We start from the raw sequence: 14,855 nt of genomic DNA, 5'->3' as shown, positions 1-14,855 counted from the left end.
GTTGTATTTTCTCAGAGGCTTTCTCTGCATCTATGGATACGACCATGTGGTTTTTGTTCTTGCTTTTATTGATGTGGTGGATCACGTTAATTGATTATTTACATATATTCAACCAACCTTGCATGCCTGGGATAGACCCCACTTGGTCATGAATATACTGCTGTATCCATTTGGCTGGAATTTTATTCAATATTTTAGCATCTATGTTCATCAGAGACATTGGTATGTGGTTTTCTTTTTTGGTTACGTCCCTGTCTGCCTCTGGTATCAGAGTGATGTTGGCTTCCTAGAAGATGGAAGGGAGTATTCCAGTGTCTTCAGTCTTCTGGAAGACTTTTAAAAGTATTCAAGGTTCTCTAGCTTGGTGGCATATAGTTTTATATAGAAGCTTCACATGATATGTTGAATTTCTGTGGTGTCTGTTGTGATAGCTCTTCTTTCATTTATGATCCAATTTATTTGGGTCTTTTCCTTTTTTGTTTTGTGAGTCTGGCTAAAGGTTTGTTGATTTTGTTCCCTCTTTCAAAGAACCAACATTTATGTTCCTTTATGTTTTTCATGGTTTTCTTAAATTCTTTTTTTTTCAATTTGCTTTTAATTTTATTTATTTTCCCACTTGATGCCCATGTTGTTTAACATTGTTGTGGTTATTGATGTCGTTTTTGTTGTATATACAGAGAGAAATGGAGCGAGGAGGCAAAGACAGAGAGGGAAAGACACCTGCAAACCTGCTTCACTGCCTGGGAAGCGATCCCCCTGCAGGTGGGGAACCAGGGGCTGGAAGCAGGATCCTTACACTCATCGGTCTTTGTGCTTTGCACCATGTGATGGGTGGGCGATGTCAAGCATATGGCAGTGGACATCACACCGCACGCAAGAGCGGAAATCAAGCATATGGCTCGGACGCCATCATGCAGAGGCTGTGGGCAGTAGTCCTTGGACTCAGGCGGCAGCTCTGGAGGTGTGCTTTGGCTGAGGCAGCAGCTGGTGTTGGCGGTTGTGGCAAGAAGCTGGAGGAAACAGGCTGCAAACACAGCGGAGGTGGAGGCTGCTGTGGAGGTGGTGGCTGGGGTCCTGAAGGTAAGCACAAGCAGCAGCTTGGAGCCTGGGCTCTGTGAGTAAACAAGCCAGGCTCAGGCCATAAGGCAGCCTCAGGCGGCGGGGAGGGGTTGTTCCCTGCAGGCTGTCCTCCCCTTCTGCTGCAGGTGGTTTCAGAACTCTGCCCCTTCCCCAGACCACGGGTTCGAGTCTCCGGCTGGGGCCTTGATGCACCCTGCAATTTCAGTGCTCACAGTAATGTGAGTGGGGGGGAGGCCACCGACCAGGCCGTGCCCTGTGGAGACCAGGGACCAGGGCCTGGGGCGCGGGTGGACCCGGGGGCACGATGCCTAGGGCGGTGTCCGCCCCTGCCTGAGGTTGGCCGGCACGGTGGAGGGTGCGGGCGGTGGGCTGGTGGGCAGCTTCATACTCCGAGCCTCCCTAGGAGCCTCGCCCCATTGTCCACCGTCACCCTGGGCCATGGTCTCCGGTCCCCGTGGGTTATGGCCGGGCAGCGGATTCCTCCAATCACCTCGCTTGAGCCCTGATCAGGCAGTGCACAGCATGGCCCCAGCCTGAGAATGGAACCCAAGGCCAGGGGCAGGGGTGGAGTTCCTAAGCAGCCCACCGGGAGGGGAGCACGGCCCCGCCAAGTGACCCTGTCTCTGCCCCACAGCCTAGGCTGCCTTGCAGCCTGACCCCAGCCTGCTTCCACACAGAGCCACCATCCTCCGCAGCGGCCTTATGTGTGTCCCAAATTGCTTGTCATCCTCCCCTGCCTGAGGTTGGCAGGCACAGCGGAGATCGCAGGCAGAGGGCTGGTGGGCAGCTTCCTGCTCCGAGCCGCCCTTGGAGCCGCAACTCAGTGTCCATCCGTGCCCCCGGCCATGGTCCCCGGTCCTCAGGGACATGGCCCGGTCATCCGCCTCCCCTCCACTCACCTTGCTATGAGCCCTGAGTGGGCAGGGAGTAGCATGGCTCCAGCCTGAGACTCAAACCCGAGGGCCTTGGCGGGGGCAGAGTTCCGAAACTCTCAGGGAGGGGAGGACGGCCCCCCCCCAGCCACCTTGCCTCTGCCCCGTAGCCTCAGCTGCTTGCTGCCTGAGCCCGGCCTGCTTCCCCACAGAGCCACCCTCTTCCACTATGTACCTGACATCCTCTGCAGCATGCCTGAAGTCTGTCCCCGCTTGCTTGGTGTCCTCCCCTGCCTGAGGTCTGCGGACACTGCGGAGGTCACAGGCAGAGGGCTGGTGGGCGGCTTCTTGCTCTGAGCCGCCCTTGGTGCCTCAATTCAGTGTCCACCCGTGCTCCCAGCCTTGGTGTCCAGTCTCCACGGAGCATGGCCCTGTCAGCGGCCTCCCCTCCACTCATGTTTCTTGAGCCCTGAGCGGGCAGTGCACAGTGTGGCCCCAGCCTGAGAATGGAACCCGAGGCCGGGGCGGGAGCAGAGTTTCAAAGCTGCCCACCGCGGGAGGGCAGGACTGGCACCACCAAGTTACCCTGCCTCTGTCCTGCAACCTTGGCTGCCTTGCAGGCTGACCCAGGCCTGCTTCCACACAGAACCGCTGTCCTCCGCAGCGGGCCTTACATGTGTCCCTGATTGCTTGTCGTCCACCCGCACCCTGGGCCATGGTCCCCAGTCCCCGTGGGGCATGGCCTGGTCAGCGGCCTCCCCTCTACTCACCTCACTTTATCCCTGAGCAGGCAGGGCGAGGCATGACCCCAGCCTGAGACTGGAACCCAAGGCCCTTGGCGGGGGCAGAGTTCCGAAACTGCCCACCGCGGGAGTGAAGATGGCCCCCTCAAGTGACCCTGCCTCTGCCCCACAGCCTTGGCTGCCTTGCTGCCTGAGCCTGGCCTGCTTCCCCACAGAGCCACCGTCTGCCAATACGTGCCTGATATCCTCTGCAGTGTGCCTGAAGACTGTCCCCATTTGCTTGGCATCCTCCCCTGCCTGAGGTCAGCGAGCACAGTGGAGGGCACAGGCAGTGGGTTGTTGGGAGGCTTCCAGCTCCAAGCCTCCTTAGGCACCTCGCGCCCATGTCCACCTGTGCCCCTGGCCATGGTCCCAGGTCCTCACCTTGTGGAGCATGGCCTGGTTGACGACTTCCACTCCACTCACCTTGCTGTGAGCCCTGAGCAGGCAGGATGTGGAATGGCCCCAGCCTGAGACTGGAACCCGAGGCCCTTGGCGGGGGCAGAGTTCTCAAACTGCCCACTGCGGGAGGGGAGACTTGGCCTGCCGACCAACCCTGACCCTCCGCCTCGGATGCCATGGTGTCCTGAGCCCGACCTGCTTCCCCACAGAGCCACTGCCCTCCACCACATGCCTGAAGTCCTCCACAGTGTGTCTGATATCCTCTGCCACATGCCTAAAGTCCTCCACAGAGTAAGTAACATCTGTCCCCACATGCTTGGTGTCTACCCCTGGCAGAGGTTGGCGGCCACAGCAGAGGGTGTAGGCAGTGGGCTGGTGGGTGGCTTCTTGCTCTGAACCTCCCTAGGCACCTCGCCCCATCGTCCACCCGTGCCCTTGGCCATGGTCCCTGGTCCCCGTGGGCCATGGCCTGGTCAGCGGCCTCCCCTCTACTCACCTGGCTTGATCCCTGAGCGGGCAGGGAGCAGCATGGCTCCAGCCTGAGATTTGAACCCGAGGCCCAGGGCGGGGGCGGAGTTCCGAAGCTGCCCACCTTGGGAAGGGAGGACAGGCCCCGCAAGTGACCCTGCCTCTGCCCCGCAGCCTCAGCTGCCTTGCTGCCTGAGCCCGGCCTGCTTCCACACAGAGCCACTGTCCTCCGCAGTGGGTCTTTTGTGTGTCCCCAATTGCTTGTTGTTCTCCCGTTTGAGGTCTGCAGGCATGGCAGAGGGCTCCAGCAGTTGGTTGGTGGGTGGCTTCCAGCTCTGAGACTCCCTATGCCACTTGCCCCATTGTCCACCCACACCCTGGGCCATGGTCCCTGGTCCCCGTGGGGCATGGTCTGGCTGGCGGCCTCCCCTCCACTCACCTTGCTGTGAGCCCTCAGCAGGCAGGGCACAGCATGGCCCCAGCCTGAGACTCAAACCCGCGGCACTTGGCGGGGGCAGAGTTCCAAAACTGCCCACCACTGGAGGGGAGGAAGTGCCCTGCCGACCAACCGTGCCCCACCACCTTGGATGTCATGGCGGCCTGAGCTCGGCCTGCTTCCCCACAGAGCCCCCACCCCCCACCACATGCCTGAAGTCCTCCGCCGTGTGTCTGATGTCCTCTGCCTCATACCTGAAGTCCTCCACAGAGTGCATGACGTCTGTCCCCGCATGCTTGGTGTCCGCCCCTGCCTGAGGTCAGTGGGCACGGTGGAGGTCGAGGGCGGTGGGCTGTTGGGCATCTTCCTGCTCTGAACCTCCCAGGCACCTTGCCCTTTGTCCAGCCACACCCTGGGCCATGATCCCCGATCCCCGTGGGGCATGGCCTGGTCGGCAGCCTCCCCTCTACTCACCTTGCTTGATCCCTGAGTGGGCAGGGAGCGCCATGGCCCTAGCCTGAGACTGGAACCAGAGGCCCTTGGCAGGGGCAGAGTTCCGAAGCTGCCCACCATGGGAGGGGGAGGGTGGAGCTGCCCCCCCATGCGACGGTGCCTCTGTGCCAGGCCAGGTACAGCCACATACCTCCATGGCCGCCGACCTTCAGGAAAAGCCGCACTTTAGCCAGCCTCATGGTTCCGGACCCGCATCTGTCGCAGCTCCCCAGGACGTGTTTGGACCTGGCCCATTGTATGTTTCTGTTTACAAACTGGAGTGGGGTCCTGGGGGTGGCAGTGCCCGCCTTGTCCCAGGAGAGGACCACACTGAAGAGCTGCCGCCTTGAACCCCCGCTCTTATTTATTAAAGCTGGTTGGACGCTGGCAGCTGCATGTGGGTGGTGGCCAGCTCCAGGTTTGTCGGTGGGTTTCGTGGGCCAGGTGCTGGGGGTTTTCCTCCCTCCCACTCAGGAGCCCTGACCCCAATCCCCACCTGACCCAATTCCCCTGATGTTGACACTCCCCTGGGCCTTCATCCCCTGCCCCAGGCAGTCCCTCCCGGCTCCTTCAGTACCATGGGTGCAGCACCCGTCTTCCTCAGCATGCAGGTGCTGGTGGACCCGACTTGACCCAGGAGACATCCCACTGAGGTGTGCAGGCTTCTATGGGACTTGGCTGCCCTCCCTCCTGCCATTCTGCCCTCATGGGGGGCAGATTGCTGGACCCCCCCCCCCAGCTGGCAGATACCCCTGGGCAGGTGCAGGTGACCGTGAGATGCCCAGGGACAGCGCAGGTCTGGGCGGAGGACGCTGCCCGGCTCCTGGCTTCTGGGGCCTGGAAGGGGGAGCCGTCCTGGGTTCCCTCACCTTCCCTGAGCCTCTCGCCTCTCGTTGTCCACTGTGTTCGGCCCAGCCCACCCAGAGGGTGCCAGGCTGCTGCGGGCCAGGGCCAGCTGTCGCCAGCTGGGGTCAGGCCCCTCCACTCCCGGCTGTCGGGGGCACCCCCAGTGTGCACCAGACCCTTCAGCCAGACATGCCCCTGGCTCGCCTGCCTCCAGGGGTGGAGCGGGGCAGAGTCCGCCCTCTGGCCACCATGTTACAGGGAGGCCGGAACGGGGCGCAGGGGTGGCACGGAGCGCAGGTGGGTCTTCGTGCTGCTCGACATGCTGTGCCTGCTGGTCTGGTTGGTAAGAGGGGCGCGCCCAGCGCTGTGGGGAGGAGGGGCTACAGCGCCCCGGACTTTGCCTGTCCTTGGCGTGGGGAACAGGGAAGCCCAGGGTGGAGAAAGGGGTGCCCTGCAGGAGGGGCGGGAAGGGAGCCCCTGGCTTGGTGCGAGGGGCGGGCGGCAAGGCCCCTGGGCCCCAGGGTGCTGCCCCAGCTGGACCCCTCCAGCCTGGGCTTCTGTTGGCGGAGGAACCCTGCCCCCACTCCAGCTGTGGGGCATGGAACCTGTCGGGTGGGTTTTGTCCCTCCCAGAGCTGCAGGGAGCCGCCTCTGAGTGGACACTGACCTGGAGGGGCCTGCGCTGCTCCCCTGGGGTGGGCTGGGTGGCCCTTTGGATGGGGTGCAGGCAGCAGTCCCCCCCAGATCTTTGTGGTTGCCTGGCCAGGTGACCCTGGGTGCTGGGTAGTGGCCCCAGGGCCTGGGCCATAGGGGGTTCTGGGCAGCACCCTGATTCCTCCTGGGGGACAGAGTGGAGCTTGAGCCTGCACTGGCATGTGTGTTCCCCCCACCCGGCCACTCTGGGGAGATGCCCTCCAGCGCAGACCCTCATTTAAAAGGACTTTTTAGAGTATGGGGGTAGGTAGTACAATGGCTCTGTAAGAGACTCTCCTGCCTCAGGCGCCAAGGTCCTAGATTCAGAGCAGAACAGTGCTCTGGTTAAAAAAAAAAAAAAGGCCCAGGAGGTGGCACACCTGGTTAAACGCACATACTATAGTGGCAAGGACCCAGGTTCAGGCCCCTGGTCCCCACCTGCAGGGAGAAAGCTTCAGGAGCAGTGAAGCAGGGCTGCAGGTGTTTCTGTCTCTCTCCCTCTCTATTTCGCTCTTCCCTTCTCAATTTCTCTGTCTCTGCAATAATACATAAATAAAGATAAAATGCGTAGAGAGACTCACTGGGGCTGGGCACACCTGTTAGAACACAGGTGTCACAGGCACGAGGATTCTGGTCCGAGAAATAGGACTGCTGGTGTCTTGCTCCCTATCCCCCATTTCTTCTCTTTAATATTTTATTTTATTTTTAAAATATCTATTTATTCCCTTTTGTCACCCTTGTTGTTTTGTTGTTGTAGTTATTGTTGTTGGATAGGACAGAGAAAAATGGAGAGAGGAGGGGAAGACGGGGAGAGAAAGACACCTGAAGACCTGCTTCACCGCCTGTGAAGCAACTCCGCTGCAGGTGGGGAGCCGGGGGCTCGAACCGGGATCCTTATGCCAGTCCTTGCACTTTGCGCCACGTGCACTTAACCTGCTGTGCTACTGCCCGACTCCCACTTTTAATATTTTAAATGCACCCCCCCCATGCACACAGGACACTAGACCCCTGCTCAGCTCTGGCTGATGGTGGTGCTGGGGATTGAACCTGGGACCTCAGAGCCTCAGGCATGAGGGTCATTTGTAGGACCATTAAGTTGTCTCCCCAGCCCAGTTATATGTAGTCTTTATGTTGTTATTTTAATATTTTCTTTCATTTGATACAACAGAGAGAAATTGAGAGGGTGGGGGAAATACAGAGGGAGAAGACAGAAAAACACCTGTAGTCCTGTTCTACCACTTGTGAAACTTCCCCAGTGCAGATGAGGATGGGGGTTTGAACTCCTCCGGTCCTTGTGCATGGTGACATGTGTGTTCAACCAGGTTTGCCATCGCTCAGGCCCTTGCTTTTTCTGTTTCTTATGAAAAGATAGAGAGTTACTTATTTCAGGTGGGAGAGTGAACAAGCAGAAGGGGAGCGTCACTGCTTCATCCTCACCACCGCTTCCCCAATTCCCCAGCCACATGGGACCCGTCCTGGGGGACTCCTCAACCCCTGCTCTGCCCCCCATGGCCTGAGGGCCACAACCCTGGGCAAAGGTGGTGAAGGAAGGTGGCTTGGCTCCCTAGATCTGCTGGAAGCAAAGGCAGTTAGTGCTGTGTGGTGGGGTTTGGGCCCCACGGACAAGTTGCTATCCCTCCAGCCTCACTGCCCTTTGGGGTGCTGACCCTGGTGAACACTCCTTACAAACGTGGCTTCTTCTGCAGTGATGACTCCATTCGCTACCCCTACCGGCCAGACACTGTCACCCATGGGCTGCTGGCGGGGGGGTCTCCATCACAGCCACTGTTCTGCTGGTGAGGGACCAGGGTCTTGCCCCCCCCCCCCCTGCCTAGGATATGCCCTCCATCCTGGGAGGATAACTCCATCCCTTTCCTGGAGACTCCCTCCCATTCTGGGCCACCTCCCCTTTCCTGGGAGATGCACCTCCTTTGTGGGAGACACCTGGCCCCCTTTCCTGGGAGGACACCCCCCTTCCTGGGAGACACCCCCAGCCCACCTGTCTGCAGGTCTCTACTGGGGAGGCCTACCTGGTCTACACTTCATGCCTCTACTCATGCTCCTCCTTCAACAACTACCTGGCTGAACTCGACAAGGTGCTGGGCACCTTCTTGTTTGGGGCAGCGGTCAGCCAGTCACTCACCGATCTGGCCAAGTACAGGGTGGGCCACCAGCGTCCCAACTTCCTGGCTGTGTGCGACCCTGACTGGGGCCACTTCAACTGCTCGGGCTACCTGCTGGCGGATGGGCTGTGTCAGGGCAGCGCTGCCAATGTCACGGAGGCCAGGTGGGCACCTGGGGAAACCCCACCTCCCTGGCTACCCTCCAGACTCCTTCACCTGCCCTGGGACTCCAGAGCTTCTGTCCCCCAAAATCCCCCTCAGCTCTGCTCCTCCAGCTCCCCCTGTCTGTCCCCCCAGCTCTGTCCCCCCAACTCTGTCAATCTGTCCCTCCCAGCTCTGTCGCTCTGTCCCCCCAGCTCTGTCGCTCTGTCCCCCCAGCTCTGTTGCTCCGTCTCCCCAGCTCTGTCGCTCTGTCTCCCCAGCTCTGTCGCTCTGTCCCCCGCAGCTCTGTCGCTCTGTCTCCCCAGCTCTGTCACTCTGCCCCCCACCTCTGTCCCCTTGCAGCTCTGTTGGGCTGTGTCCCCCAGCTCTGTCGCTGTCCCTCCAGCTATCTTCCCCAGCTCTGCCCCCCAGCTCTCCCCCTGGCTCTGTCCCCTTCTCTCCCCAACTTGCCCCCAGTTTTCTTTTCCCCTGATCAGTTCTCTTTCCCCCATCGTCTCTCTTCCTATCACCTTTGTCCCCTCTGTCACTTCTCTGTCACCTCTCTGCCCCTCTGTCACCTCTCTCCCTTTACTACCTCTGTGTCTCCCTGTCATTCTGAGTCCTCCTCTTTCAGCTCTGTGTCTTCCTCTCTCACTTCTGTCATCTCTGTGTCCCCATGGCACTTTTCTGTCATCCCTCTGTCCTCCTCTGTCCCCCTGTATTACCTCTGTGCCCCTGTCATTGCTGAGTCCTCTTTCAGCTCTGTGTCCCCTTCTGTCAGTTCTGTCATCTCTCTGTCCCCGTCATCCCATTGTCCCCTCCGCCACCCCTTTGTCATTTGTTTGTCCCTCTGAGAGTCTGTGCCCACTACTACTTCACCCAGTGAGACAGGCCGGCTGACCCTGGAGCTTGGTAGGTTCAGGGGTCAAAGTTCTCTGTCCCCCAGGTTGTCCTTCTGCTCGGGCCATTCTTCCTTCAGCATGTACTGCATGGTGTTCCTGGCGGTGAGTCTGTGCTGCAGGTGCCTGTGGGCAGCTGGGGTTGCAGCTTCTCCACATGACAGTGGGGTGCCATGTTGACTAGAAGTCAGGCAGTGGGGGATAGTGTTTGATATGTAGGTAGTGGGAGCTCAGATGCTGGGGAGCAGACACGGGGTGCAGGCAGTGGGGGCTCAGGTCCTGGGGAGCAGGCACGGGGTACAGGCAGTGGGGCTGAGGTCCTGGGGAGCAGGCACAGGGGGAGCAGGCAGTGGGGCTCAGGTCCTAGAGAGCAGGCACAGGGGGAGCAGGCAGTGGGGTTCAGGTCCTGGGGAGCAGACACGGGGTGGAGGCAGTGGGGTTCAGGTCTTGGGGAGCAGGCACAGGGGGAGCAGGCAGTGGGGGCTCAGGTCCTGGGGAGCAGGCAGTGGGGGCTCAGGTCCTGGGGAGCAGGCAGTGGGGGTTCAGGTCCTGGGGAGCAGGCAGTGGGGCTCAGGTCCTGGGGAGCAGGCCGTGGGGGCTCAGGCTCTGGGGAGTAGGCAGTGGGAGTTCAGGTCCTGGGGTACAGGCAGTGAGGGCTCCAGTCCTGGGGAGCAGGCAGTAGGGGCTCAGGTCCTGGGGAGCAGGCAGTGGGGGCTCAGGTCCTGGGGAGCAGGCAGTGGGGGTTCAGGTCCTGGGGTGCAGGCAGTGGGGCTCAGGTCCTGAGGAGCAGGCAGTGGTGTTCAGGTGCTGGGGAGCAGGCAGTTGGGGCTCAGGCTCTGGGGAGCAGGCAGTGCGGGTTCAGGTCCTAGGGAGCAGGCAGTGGGGGCTCAGGTCCTGTGGTGCAGGCAGTGGGGTTCAGGTCCTGGGGAGCAGGCCGTGGGGGCTCAGGCTCTGGGGAGCAGGCAGTGGGGCTCAGGTCCTGGGGAGCAGGCCGTGGGGGCTCAGGCTCTGGGGAGTAGGCAGTGGGGGTTCAGGTCCTGGGGTACAGGCAGTGGTGTTCAGGTGCTGGGGAGCAGGCAGTAGGGGCTCAGGTCCTGGGGAGCAGGCAGTGGGGGCTCAGGCTCTGGGGAGCAGGCAGTGGGGCTCAGGTCCTGGGGAGCAGGCAGTGGGGATTCAGGTCCTGGGGAGCAGGCAGTGGGAGTTCAGGTCCTGGGGTACAGGCAGTGGTGTTCAGGTGCTGGGGAGCAGGCAGTAGGGGCTCAGGTCCTGGGGAGCAGGCAGTGGGGGCTCAGGTCCTGGGGAGCAGGCAGTGGGGGTTCAGGTCCTGGGGTGCAGGCAGTGGGGCTCAGGTCCTGGGGAGCAGGCAGTGGGGGTTCAGGTGCTGGGGAGCAGGCAGTGGGGGTTCAGGTCCTGAGGAGCAGGCAGTGGTGTTCAGGTGCTGGGGAGCAGGCAGTTGGGGCTCAGGCTCTGGGGAGCAGGCAATGGGGGCTCAGGTCCTGGGGAGCAGGCAGTGGGGGTTCAGGTCCTGGGGTGCAGGCAGTGGGGCTTAGGTCCTGAGGAGCAGGCAGTGGTGTTCAGGTGCTGGGGAGCAGGCAGTTGGGGCTCAGGCTCTGGGGAGCAGGCAGTGGTGTTCAGGTCCTGAGGAGCAGGCAGTTGGGGCTCAGGTCCTGGGGAGCAGGCAGTGGGGGCTCAGGCTCTGGGGAGCAGGCAGTGGGGTTCAGGTCCTGGGGAGCAGGCAGTGGGGATTAAGGTGCTGGGGAGCAGGCAGTGGGGGCTCAGGTCCTGGGGAGCAGGCAGTGGGGGCTCAGGCTCTGGGGAGCATGCAGTGGGGTTCAGGTCCTGGGGAGCAGGCAGTGTGTCTCAGGTCCTGGGGAGCAGGCAGTGGGTCTCAGGTCCTAGGGAGCAGGCAGTGCGTCTCAGGTCCTGGGGTGCAGGCAGTGGATTGCAGGTCCTGGGGTGCAGGTAGTGCTGAGCAAGTGAGGGGTGCACGCAGTAGGCTGATCCTGAACCAGGATCCCTGCATGGGACCTTTCACTTTGTACTATCTGTACTTAACTGGGATGTGACCCCCCCCAACCCCCATTCCCACCGCTTTGTGGATGAGTAGGGGGTATAGCCAGACTGACAGTCTTAGCCACAAACAATTCAGAAGCAGGCGACTGTACTAAAATCTAGGACTCCGGCCCCCAGCTGTACGTGCACGCGCGCCTGTGTGGGCAGTGGGCCCGGCTCCTTCGCCCCACAGCTCAGTTCTTCCGAGTGGCCTTCGCTCTCTATGTGGGCTACATCCATGTGACTGACCACAAGCACCACTGGAGTGATGGCCTCGCTGGCCTCCTGCAGGGGGCACTGGTGGCTGGTCTCACGGTGAGTGCGGGAACCCACGTCAACAGACCCCCAAACCCCCATCCTTTAGCTGGCCCTGCCACCACAGGACCCCCCTCAGCTGCCCTGTGCCCTAGGAAACCCCATACACCCTCAGCTGGCCCTGCCTCACAGGTCCCTTCCTCCCCTGTCAGCTAACCCCCCACCACAGCCCCCTCAGCTGGCCATGCCCCCCAGTACACCCTGTCTCCCCCCCAGGTCCGCTACCTTTCTGACTTCTTCAAGCTACGTCCTCCCCAGAGCTGTGTGGAGGAGCAGCTGGATCGATAGCCAAGCCTGGCGCTGACCGTGACCCTGGGAGAGGCTGAGTGCAACCACTACAGTTACCCTGCCCCCAACTCCTGAGCCTGCTTGACCAACCTGCCCACCTGCCCCCTCCATGCCCAGCAAGTCACCCTTCCTGCCCAATGGGCCGACCTTCCTAACCACTGAGCCCCTTCCCTGCCCACTGAGCCCCCCTCCCTGCCCAGTGAATTACCCTCGCTGCCCACTGGGCTCCTTCTGTGCCTACCAGGCCTCCTTCCCTGCCCACCAGACCCTCACTGCCCACTGAGCCCCTTCCCTGATGCCCCCTTCCTGCCCACTGGGCCCCCGTCTCCCTGCCAGCTGCCCTTCCCTGCTGCCCAGTTGGCCCCTCCCTGCCCACCAGGGCCCCTCTCTGCCCAGTGGACCAGCCTGTGTTCCCCTGCTGCCCCTCTGACTGGGCTTGGAAGGAGGAGAAATCTGAACTACTGTTTTCTAAGCTGTCACGTGTGGGGCTTGAGTAAAACTTGGGTGTGGTTTATGTCCCCCGCACCTGCGTGTCCCGTCCCTTCTGAGGCCGCATCCCTGTCTGGGAGGGACAACAGTTGGACTCAGAAGCTGGGCAGGTAAACAAGAGGAAGACATCTATTAAGCTGCTCAGTGATCTTGGCAATAATGCTGGTTTTAAAGAAGTCTCACAGAGTGGCGGCACAGCTGGCTGAGCGCACACAGTACAGAGTACAAAGGACCCAGGTTCAAGCCTCTGGTCCCCACCTACAGGGGGAAAGCTTCATAAGTGGTGAAGCAGTGCTCCTAGTGTCTCTCCTTATCTCCATCCAAAAATAAATAAAATAATTAAGAATTTTTTATTTAAAAGGATAAATACAGAACTTCACTCCAGAATCCTGATTCTAGTGGGAAGATAAGGAAATAGTTGGTGCTTCACTATCTGCAGCCAGCACTGCAGCGAATTCCAGCTTCAGACCTTTTCCAGTACAGTAATAAATAGTGTAAAGGAGGTTAGGGCCTCTGAATTCTCTCCCTAGTCTGGGTACAGAAATCTTTCGCTGGGAGTCAGGCGGTAACACAGCAGGTTAAGTGCACGTGGCGCAAAGCGCAAGGACCGGCATGAAGATCCCGGTTCGAGCCCCCAGGCCCCCACCCGCAGGGGAGTCGCTTCGCAGGCAGTTAAGCAGGTCTGCAGGTGTCTTTCTCTCCCCCTCTCTGTCTTCCCCTTCACTTTCCATTTCTCTCTGTCCTATCCAACAACGATGACATCAATAACAATAATAACTACAACAATAAAACAAGGGCAACAAAAGGGAATAAATAAATTATACTAAAAAAAAAAGAAATCTTTTTTTGCTACCAAATAGAGTCACTTTACAGGGACTATGCCCCTTTCCACAAAGGAAATCCAAAAGAAGGTTCTTTGCGTGTGAGAATGTGATCTAGTGTGGATAAGCAGAACTTGGTGATGAACCCTGACTGACTGCAAAGGGGGTGGACTGGGCTGGGCTGGGCTGGGCTGGGGGAGGGAGATGTGTCTAGAAAACGATTTATCTTGTGTTCTTTTCAACTGAATTCCCTTTATATATAAATACTGATTCATAAGACTGGGCTTATCTTTTGGATAAACTTTACCGAAATTTAAAAAATATAGATAGTTGTGTTCTCTTCATGATTTTAGTTTTATTTTAAAAATGTATATTTTATTTAATTATTTATTCCCTTTTGCTGTCCTTTTTTATTGTTGTCGTTATTATTGTTGTTGGCATTGTTGAATAGGACAGAGAGAAATAGAGAGAGGAGAGGAAGACAGAGATGAGGAGAAGCAACTCCCCTGCAGGTGGGGAGCCGGGGACTCAAACCGAGGATGCTTATGCTGGTCCTTGTGCTGTGCTCCATCTGCCCTTAACCTGCTACGCTACTGCCTGCCTCCCTTTAAAAATGTTTTCCATATTAATGAGAAAGATAGAAGAGAGAGAAAGAACCAGACATCACTCTGGTACTTGTACTGCCAGGAATTGAACTTGGGAGCTTGTGCTTGAGAGTCCAGTGCTTTATCCACTGTGCCACCTCCCGGATGCTTTTGGTTTTACATCTGATATGTTTCCATCATTGTCTGTAGCATAGTTTGAGTTCCAGGTTTTTGTTTTTTTCTCCAAAGGCAATCTAGGCATTTCCATGAGAAGACAGAACTACTTACTTTTTAGGGTGAGAGAATATGACTTCTTAATGCAGAAGTCACCAGGGTGACGCATAGGTTTACACTGATGTAGTTGTCAAACTGTATCACTGAAGTTCCCATATTCAATGCAGATTAACTGTTTTCCAGTAATTGTGCTTACTCCTGTCCCCTGAGTGGGGCTGGAGATGCTGCTGCAAGGCAGAGCAGTGACCTTGGGGTTGGGTGGTTGAGCCAGACCGCAGCACCTCAAGTGCTCCCAAGGTCATGGCCGGTAGCTGTTAATGAGAGTTAGTTCTGAACTGTGAGCATCACCCACACAGCCCTGAAAAAATGGGGCACTGAGATCATAGGCTGCAGACCACCATGACTTGCTCAGACCTGCACTGTGCCTTACGCTTATGTCCTCCTCTGACTCCCTCTTACCCCTGTGCCCCTCACACCAGCGTCCCTGACACCTGCACCCTGCTCTGACCCTCTCTGATCTCTGTGTCCTGCTCTACCCCTACCTCACCTCTGCTCCTTACACCTGCACCCTGCTCTGACCCTCTGATCTCTGTACCCTGCTTTGACACTCTGATCACTGCCCCTCACATCTGCGCCCTGCTCTGACCCTCTGTTACCTGTGCCCCTCACTCCTGCGCCCTGCTCTGACCCTCTCTGACCTCTGTGCCCTGCTCTGACCCTCCCTGTGCAAGTCCCATGCATGCACTTTCCTGCCTCCCGGCTGAGGCTTCAGTTTGCTCAGAAGTGGCGGGTCTCTCAGTTCTGCTGTGGCTTCAGGAAACTTTCTCTGAGGAAGGTGA

At 58.8% G+C, this 14,855-nt stretch overlaps 1 protein-coding gene and 1 pseudogene across 1 annotated transcript in view; one reads left to right on the top strand and one right to left on the bottom strand.

Moving 5' to 3' along the window:
• LOC132535326 (zinc finger protein 431-like) overlaps positions 1–14,855 on the bottom strand; it is an 827,521-nt gene that overhangs the window by 597,613 nt on the left and 215,053 nt on the right. The window lies entirely within an intron of this gene.
• LOC103128250 (phospholipid phosphatase 2-like) lies at positions 4,688–12,993 on the top strand (annotated as a pseudogene).

The sequence above is a fragment of the Erinaceus europaeus genome, chromosome 21 (genome assembly GCF_950295315.1).
Source record: "Erinaceus europaeus chromosome 21, mEriEur2.1, whole genome shotgun sequence".
Classification (NCBI taxonomy): domain Eukaryota; kingdom Metazoa; phylum Chordata; class Mammalia; order Eulipotyphla; family Erinaceidae; genus Erinaceus; species Erinaceus europaeus.
The sequence above is the reverse complement of the archived record's forward strand: the minus strand, read 5'-3'. Positions and strand labels throughout refer to the sequence as shown.